This window comes from Ambystoma mexicanum, chromosome 3p (assembly GCF_040938575.1).
Source record: "Ambystoma mexicanum isolate Mex_15411 chromosome 3p, UKY_AmexF1_1, whole genome shotgun sequence".
Classification (NCBI taxonomy): domain Eukaryota; kingdom Metazoa; phylum Chordata; class Amphibia; order Caudata; family Ambystomatidae; genus Ambystoma; species Ambystoma mexicanum.
The window spans coordinates 1,150,933,240-1,150,942,799 of record NC_090925.1 but is presented as its reverse complement, the minus strand read 5'-3'; the positions used below and the strand labels follow the sequence as shown (position 1 = coordinate 1,150,942,799).

At 42.9% G+C, this 9,560-nt stretch overlaps 1 pseudogene; it reads left to right on the top strand.

Annotated features, from left to right (window-relative positions):
* Nucleotides 1-206: 206 nt before the first annotated feature.
* On the top strand, nucleotides 207-3,283 carry LOC138580034 (synapse-associated protein 1 pseudogene; annotated as a pseudogene).
* The last annotated feature ends 6,277 nt before the right edge of the window (nucleotides 3,284-9,560 follow it).

The window sequence follows — 9,560 nt, the reverse complement described above, 5'->3', positions numbered from 1 at the left end:
ATGGGGTGGGTGCACACTTTTCAAGTGTTTTATTTTTAATTGTAAGATTTTTTCTGAGGACTAATGTCTTTGATATTTCCTAGTTCAAGCCACGTTTACAGGGAACTTGTAAAGGGTGGCGTTATTTACTGAAGTTGGTTCTCAAACCAGCAATGATTGTTTTTAGTCCTTGCATTAAAATGAGGAAAAAGTAGGATCAGGTGTACATGAAATTCCAGCTGGTGTTGATGAAGGTGGGCTTAACCAGGATGCCAGATGCTGTTGTGACAGTGTCGAGCAAAAGGTACATTTTATCTTGGCGATCATTTACTAATTTTGGGTATGTTTCAAGCAATACACTGATGAGGAGTTGATCAAAAGTTCTCTAGTTGCCAAAAATTATTTGAGGTACAGCCTTAGAACATTTGTATGTGAAGCAAAAATCTTTAAAGGTTAATACATTGTGAAATTGAGTGCCAATGAATTGGGTGATAGAAACATATGTAATTACAGTGATGCAAAATGACAAAAGCAATGGTAGCAAGTGTTATAGAAACATTTCTTTTATTATTATTATAATCAATTTTATTATTGGTATTATTGCTATTCTTATTGCAATTATTATTTTATTCTTAATATAATCATCAGTATTACTATTATTATTATTATTGGCTTAGTAAGCGAGAGAACCATGGTTTCTTAGTTTTTGTATGTGTTTCAGGAAGGCTGGGCATATGATGTCTAACATCTACAGCACTGAATGCTGTCTTTGACGTGTCACTTTACGTGGGAATGCACCTGCGAGTGACATTTGTGGAGCTTCCGAGGGAAGACTGTCCCAGGGCCTTTTCCAGATTTTGGAAGCAGATGTTTTTGTGGTTCATTGGAGGCAATGCTGGGTAAAAAGAGGGGATTTCTTGACCAGAGTGATACTTTTTGAAGGTGTATGTCATTAATTGTGCAATGATTAGTAACAAACAATGATCACAGGATGACTACAGGTATTTAATACTGTAGGTATTTAATTGTAAAAGATCATCAAGGGTTTAAAACTATTGTAATGCCCTGTTCCTTGGCTCAACCTCTGGGCACTCTTCATAGCTTACAGCTACTGCAGAATTTAACAGCTAGAGTAGCTACTGACTCTCTGTACGGAGCCCACATCAGCCCTGTGCCACGGGCCTTGCACTGGCTCCCGATAGGACAAAGAATAACATTTAAATCACGCTGTCTGGTTCACCGGGCCCTGCATGGACAGGGGGCGGAATACCTTAGGGAAAAATTCAACTGCTACACCCCGGTTAGGCCACTCCGCTCCAGTGAGGCTAATCTTCTGGACTTGCAAGGTTTGGGATCAAGGTATGCTGGAGGTAAAAATCACCACTTTCTGCTAATTTTCAGTGCTATTAGTGTTGGCACTAATTGCGCCACCACTAATAGTGCTGAGAGACCCCCATTGGATCTAATGGAACCAACGGGAATGGGGATTTACCTCCTCACAGAAACTCGGGATCCAGCGCAAATTGCTCTGGACTGAGTTTAATTGCGTTGGGCGGTATGCCGGCGGAATTAGTGCCGGGATACCACCCAACTCATGATAGAGCCCATTGAATGTAATTTCATCCTGCCACGTTCTTCACATTTTTCTGGCACATGTTTTTATGTCATGGAAGGTTGTCACAATAAAATGTCTTTCCTATTTCCATTTTCGAACTCTTCCTCAACTAAGTCCCATTTCTTTCCACCTACCCTCAACTAAAGCATCTTTCAATGTTCTGCCTCTCCCCCCAACTAAATTCTTTCTGTTTTTTACCTGTCTCGCTACTAAACCCTATTCTCTCAACTGCTGTGGAACCTCTGCCACTACCTACACAGTACTGATTCCAAATTGAACCACAAAACCCTTTTTATACCAGTTAGCCAACATACGCCTACATCACTCTGTCCAAACTATGGCAAAAGTTCAGGAATGGCTGTTCAGGAAAAAAAGGCCAATGTTCTGGGGCTTCACTTTGTAGATTAATATTTTCTCCCAGGCATGATCAACACAGTCGTTCCTTAATCACGTTGCTTGCCGCTCATTGCTTGCAACCCCTTTCTCCCCCTTGCGATTGGCCTGTTTTTTTTCTCAACACAAACAGAGGATGATGGACACCCACATAATCCCGATTACAACCAATGCACACAAGCAAAGATCTCCGAACACTCACCTTTTCCAGAGAACCATGGAAGTTCCCCTGAACCCAAACCAAAGGTATCACAGATCAACATGAAAGGGTGGTAGGCTTTGCCAAAAAATCAAAGGACAATTAACACAGCGACCTAACCAGAAACCCACCCAAATGCTGTTGCAATCTGGATCCCACACACACAGAGAACAAGAATGACTCTGAAACCGAGAAAAACACAGGGAGAGCAAACATGCATTTCAGACTACGCTTTTCAGTCACTGAAAGTGCTAACATCCTGGAAGCACAGAGAGCGAGAAATCTGTGCTGGAACCATGGTGCAGCAATCCAAACAACCGCCTTGCTGAAAGTGTTTACGCAGCGTGGAGAACGAGGAATCCTCGCAGGCATTACTGTGTCAAAGAAGATGTATTTTGGAGAAATGATTTTTATCGAGTCTCCCTCATCAGACAGTCTGCGCAGCTTACTGCACCGGCATCTCAGCAGCACGCCATAGAAAAGGATGTGAAGATTGGCTCCAGACAAGAGAATGAATTGTCAGAAACAGTTCGACCCAAAACGCCACCTGCATCTGTGAAATCACAAGGGAAACCGCAAGAGGACGATGATGAGATTTCGACAAGCCCAGGTGTATCTGAATTTGTGAGTGATGCTTTCGATGCTTGTGACTTAACTCAAGATGATCCAAGGCAGGGTATGGAGCAACTGGTACTTGATCAAAAGAATCAGATCTGCACAACTAAAGATGATTCTGCAGATTGGGAAAAAGAACTACAGCAAGAACTTAAGGAGTATGAGGTTGTTTCAGAATCAGAAAGACGAGATGACAACTGGGATAAAGAAATAGAGGAGATGTTGCAAGAAAATTAACAATCCTCTTAAAGTATGTTGGACTTCCACAGTTGGCATTGGTATCTGCTTTGGCTTTGACCTGATGGGGAGGATTCAAAAGGTGGTGGAAAGTTCTAAGAAACTTGAATTGAAGACGGGACACAACCATCATTCCTTCTTCTGTACCTATGAAAAAGGAGCTTTGTTGCAATTCTACCATCCAAGTGGCTCACCATCTAACCATTATCAATAAAATACAAACCATTTTATAATCTGAGAATAAATATTATTATGCTGTAGCAAGGTATTTGTATATAGGTTGCAGCACTGATTAGAAATCAGCCTTGTAATCTTGCATTTAGGTCGCTTGTACATGCCAAACAGTTATCAGACAGTGCTTACCTACGTTCACTTGTTAAGTTGCATTTAGGTGGCCTGCACTCCAAGCCAACTACACTAGCTTACTATGTATATACCACTATTCTACACAGTTCTACTCAGATCCATCCTCTATTTGACCACCCTTCACATCTCAAACCTATCCCAGCCACAGACCCAGCTACCTCACGGAAGTGTACCCCAGGGCAAACCATCATGGCCACCAATCCTTTCAGCCTCCAACAGCATAACCTAAGACTCAGCGCCTGACTCCCAAGAATGTATGACCCACTATCTAAGGCCCAACCGCTTCTAATCACAATAGGCACACCTTGCATACCACCAACACTCCACGAAATATAGACAACATTGGCCAACACCGACTACAACTCAACAGTCGAATCTTTAGAGAATCCACCTCCCCCCAAAATGCCAACACAAAGTCCAGCCTTCCTCTGCCCCAACTACCCTACTTGGAATAAAAGGCGCCCTAATAAACGACCGCTCTATGGTAGCCCATGCCACTGAAATAGCGGACATAATCCAAAATGAAAACATAGATCTCCTGGCCATTACGGAATCCTGGCTTCATGCCGCAGCAGGACCAGCCATCATGTTAGCCATCCCAGATAATTATACTCTTATACGCATGGATCGCACCACTTCTAGAGGTGGCGGCCTTGCTATAATTGTCAAAAATCACCTAGCCCTAAGACTCTCCTCACCCCATAATACCAACTCCTGTGAATCCCTCACAGCTAAACTCACCATTGCCAACAACCAAACTATCACGATCCACCTGATATACCGACCACCAGGCCCCCTAGGTTCCTTTGAGGAAGACCTCATGAACCTATTATCTGACAATCTAAAACATTCCACTCAATGTCTCATCCTAGGTGAGACCCAAAATTACTTAAATATGCAAATTCACAAGGCGGGTTCTGGGAGTCCCTCTGCCAGACATTAGTCCTGGTTACGAGAGACTTACCCAGAGTCTTTAGCGCACTATCTTTCACAGAGAAGAAATATCCCAAACATATCAGTCTTTGTCCTGCCCTGGGGCAGTCCAGCACCGAAATGCTAGGCAATTCTCCTCTGACCAAGAGTACCAACAGAACCCCCTTGTTAATTTGCATATTTAAGTAACTTTGGGTCTCACCCTAAGTTAATAGGGGAATCCAGACGTGGACCCCTTGCTCACTATTCTTAGAGAGGCACAGATCCATCCTACTGATCAGGTCCAACCAGACCGAAACACGTGTCTGGGGTTTCTGTTGGTACTCTTGTTCAGAGGAGAATTGCCTAGTATTTCGGTGCTGGACTGCCCCAGGGCAGGACAAAGACTGATATGTTTGGGGTATTTCTTCTCTGTGAAAGATAGTGAACTAAAGATTCAGGGAAGTCTCTCATAACCAGGACTAATGTCTGGCAGAGGGACTCCCAGGACCCCCCTTGTTAATTTGCAAAGTAGCTTACCTACAAATTCAGCACCACCTGTAACTAAACCACCTCCTAGGAGTTTGACAGTCTGGCTTCATACCATAGCATGGTACTGAGACTGCACTCCTAGACCTTAAGGCACAAATAGACACCCTAAGAGATAAAGGTACGACTTCACTCCTACTACTCCTTGACCTGTCTGCCGCATTTGATTTAGTAGACCATGCAATACTTTGCAATCATCTGATCACGGCAGCCTGCTTCTCCCATGAAGCAGACGCATGGATCTTCTTAGATTACAGGACAATGCGAGTTTTCTCTCCTCTAGCAAGTGCAGACCCTGCTCCTATCTCATGCGGCGTACCCCAAGGATAATGTGTATATCCCACCCTCTACAATATTTTCACAAAGCCCCTTTTCGATGATCTAGACGGTCTAGGTATCACCTACACTAACTATGCAGATGATACACAGATCCTCATCCCATTGATGGGAGATTATGACAAGGATTTGGCCTTTGTGAATAAAGTCTACCTCATCATCCAGGCATGGATGGCCTCCCACGGTCTATGCCTGAATGATGACAAAACTGAACTCCTCATTCTAGGCACTTCCTCCAACATCAAAAAACTAGGTCCCAACTATGACTCCTTCATAATCGACAATAACATCATTACTGTGGCCAAAGTAGTCAAAACCCTCGGCTTCTACATAGACTCCACGCTTACCTTTGGTAAACAAGTGAATGCCATGGCCTCAGCCACCTCCTACATCTGCAAGTTAATTAGAGCAGCCAAGCCCTTCCTCTCACCCAACAATTGCGTCATTCTAGCAAGGGCACTAATCCTATCGAAACTAGATTACTGCAACGCCCTCTACATAGGAAGTAACAAATACATCACTGCCAAAATAAAGACACTTCAAAATAGTGACCTGAGAGCCGCCCTAAACTTCCCTAAAAACGCCCATATATCAGACCTTAGGAGATCTACTAACTGGCTCACCACTAATGACAAAATCCTCCTCAAAACAGCATCCCTTACACACAAATGTCTGAACTACGCAGCCCCGCAATACCTTATAGACAGATTCACCAGACAAACAGCCTCTCGCCCCCTAAGAAAAGCTAACTCCAACCTTTGTTAGTACCCAGATTCAAACTCACTAAATCTGGCGGGCGTAGCTTTGCTGTTAAAGCAGCACAATATTGGAACTCCCTTCGCCCTGACCTACGGGAAGATCTCCCCTACTGGCAATTCAGATCCAATCTGATTCAATGGCTAAAAGAGCATGATGCCTAATTTCACCCTTCTGACATTTAGGATCTCATGTATTTTTTGTATATTTGCTCTGCCTTATTTATGTCAGACCTGCATTCTTGTAAACTTACTCTATATACATCTGTGATTCTTTGATAATACATATCTACAGCATTGTAACCGTAGCTGTAACTCTATGTTTAATCTGTAACCTGTAACCTAAGCTGAACAACCATCTTTATGCCTTCGCGCCCGAATACCCCTGGGTCTGGTGTGCAATATAAATAATAAAAACAAACAAACAAACAAACAAAATCAAAACGGTTTCCTGAGGCAAACAGTAAAATAAACTGCACCCAGATTAATGACTGCTCATTGTCTAAACAGCAGACCATGATACATGAAATCTGCAGCGAAGGTGGCGCAGGCATCCTGTTCATTGCGTAAACATGGCTATTAGATGGCTACAAAGTGATCACACACAAAATAATCCTGCCAAACTTCAGACTTCTGCATGCTAACCGATAGGAAAAACAGGAGTGTGGCTAGCCGTACCACATAAGGAACACACCCCATTCTCTGCAGCACCAACCTTGGACATTTCAGACTGCAAGGCTCCCCTTTTCCAACGTGTTGTAAATGATCAAACCAACCCCTGTCTCCTATACTCATAGGCAGGATGCCCTCCTACAATCCGGCCTCTACAGTAGCTAACCTTGTGCTTTAACACTAGCATCTTTTCATTCATAGGGATTGCAATTGCTGGTTTAAGGGTGAAAATGAAACCGTTAAGAAATCTCTAATCTCCTAATCGGCCAACTTTCACCTTAAACAAAGGGCCAAAAGAGCAATGCATGGTGCCAGCCATACACTCAATGACATTTTTTTGTGAAACCGGGCTAGCAGTTACAGTCTCCCCTGATTTCCATTATTTGTATTAACCATCTCAGAATACCTTTTGTTATCAATGCATCTTCTTGCACGTTCCAGATGCACAATGGAAAACACCACCATTACCAGAAGTAGCTGGGTAAGGCTTACCTGGGAAGAACTTGAAATCTTAATGGAGGATACCAAGCCAAATCTCTGGATATCAGAACTCTAACTCCCAGAGGTAAATATAGAAATGCACCAGAAGTGGATTTCATAAGCACTGGGTATCCATACACCAGTGAAACGCATCACCCCTTTGGAATAAAAGACACCAGCCAAGTCATATCCCCATCTAAGAGCTCTCATGAAAACAAACTGGAAATGAGAACAAGCTGGAGAAAATATTGCAACCATCTAGACAAAGTAGCGCACAAGAGACAGATTTAACAGTACAACATGCCAATAATAAACTCCCAAAAATGTGCTACACAGAAAGTATCAGAACAACAACTTATCCAGAGAGAGAAATGTTCAAAATCATCAATGAAATTAAAAACTGGACATCATTCAACAAATTGCCCACGCCCTCACGCCATCACCAGCCATCACACAACATGCAGCAAGCCATACACGCTGCACAAACTGATGGAATTGATAAATTCCCTCTTACCAACAGCACAATCACAATATCGACGCTCAACCAGTTGAACCCAATGATGAAATAGGACTTCAGAAATCTCGTGAAACTAAACAACACAGCCTTCCCCCCAGCATTCCTCTGTCCTCAACATCTATTACGACATCATCGCCAAAAAATCTATTTTCAAATACTGGTGCACTTGTCACTGGAAACAGGAATAGTACCTCAATTCTCCAAGACTGTATATGTTAAATCATCCTGTATCATGCACAAGTAGGTTTCAGAACAATGAAAGGGAAGGAAACAGAACTCATATCGGCATGGAACGACCACAAAATCAATGCTAAAATAACATTGCTTCGTCTCTCATAATCTTGAGTGGCTAAGCAGCTTCAGGCATTATCAAGCACCAAACCTTCATCAGGAAAATGGAAGCAGCTGGACTACACCACGCAACAACACATTGCATGAAATCGTTCTTCACAGATGGAATACAAACCACATGGCTCCCCCTTTCAACCCCAACCAGTGGATTCCAGCAAGGAACAAGCCTATCACCCCGCATTTCTACACTGACATGTCTCTACTTTTGCAGTTCTTAAAATACCATTAACTTGATGGCTATGATTATGCAGATGACACATATGTCATCTTCAAAATGACCAGAAACAATACGATCAACAATGCCCTCCACAACTACCTCACACCGCTTATAACTCAACCCGGACAAAACAGAAATCATGATTTTCTGACCCAGAGGGGCACCAGAAGCACCATTACCTTGGAATATGGAAATGGACACATGCCGAAAACCACAAAAGTATACCTAAAACCACAAAAGTAAACAATAATGTATGGATCCTTATGGAAAATAAGCTCAACATGGAAACACAAATGCACTAATGAAGAAATGCTTAAACCAACTTTGCTCAATTGGATTGATTATGTCTTCCTCATCTTCCTGAACATTGGCATGAGAACAATTGTCCTGTCAAGAATCGATTATGCAAACAGCTTATACCATGGCATGCAAGCAATCACCAATTACCAACCAAAGCCACTAAGGTCCAATGCTCATGTCCTACAAGAGACCATGACCTACACCAGAGAGAAGCATGAGGGATTGGTCTTCTCCAACATGGACGCCAAACCAAGGAACTCTCTTCCAAAGAAAATCTGTATAATCGAACGCCACCTTATTGACAGGAAAACACTAAAGACCTGGCTTTTCAGTGCATAATCAACTAACTGCCCAGAAAGCAGAAGCCCTCTGGGTTTTTATGACAACCAAACAATCCAGCCCTCAGAAAAGTAAACTATCCACCGCCTGAACCTCGACCAATCTTCCCAAGAGAAAGACACACCAACCATTGCATGACCTCAAGGGAATGCCATACCAGTACCACACCACCACCAAGCAATGCAGTCGTGCCTGCATAAGATAGATATTCCAAATGGACCACCAACCCCTCTACTAATCCCCAAGACAGCTTTTCAATCTCAAACATACTATACACATACCAGCTAAGCCACATGCACACATAAATTAAACAACTCGCCTGACAGACATGAATCAAAATATTGCTACACCTACACAGTAAACTTACATATCACAGTCCCAGCCAATGCACCCTAGCAAAATGAGTATGCATGGCTCCCCTCTGGATACAAAAGCCTTCATGCCATCTACACCTGACACCTAGAAAGAAATCGCCACACCCAGATCAGGGTACTGCTTGTCTAAAAGCATAAACACAGCAGCAAAGCTTTCTTGCATTTCCTCCTCTCTTCCCAAAACCCTTACCTGCCCCCCCCCCTCTTTATGATCTGCCAAATTGCTGTGGTGTACGGTACAAATCTTTATAACATAAGATAATACTATTCATAGATATAACATATGCTGAGGATTGTTCCTGGTGTCTTCAATGTGGATGCTCCTCTTTCAGAGACCAGCCTATAGTTCAATGT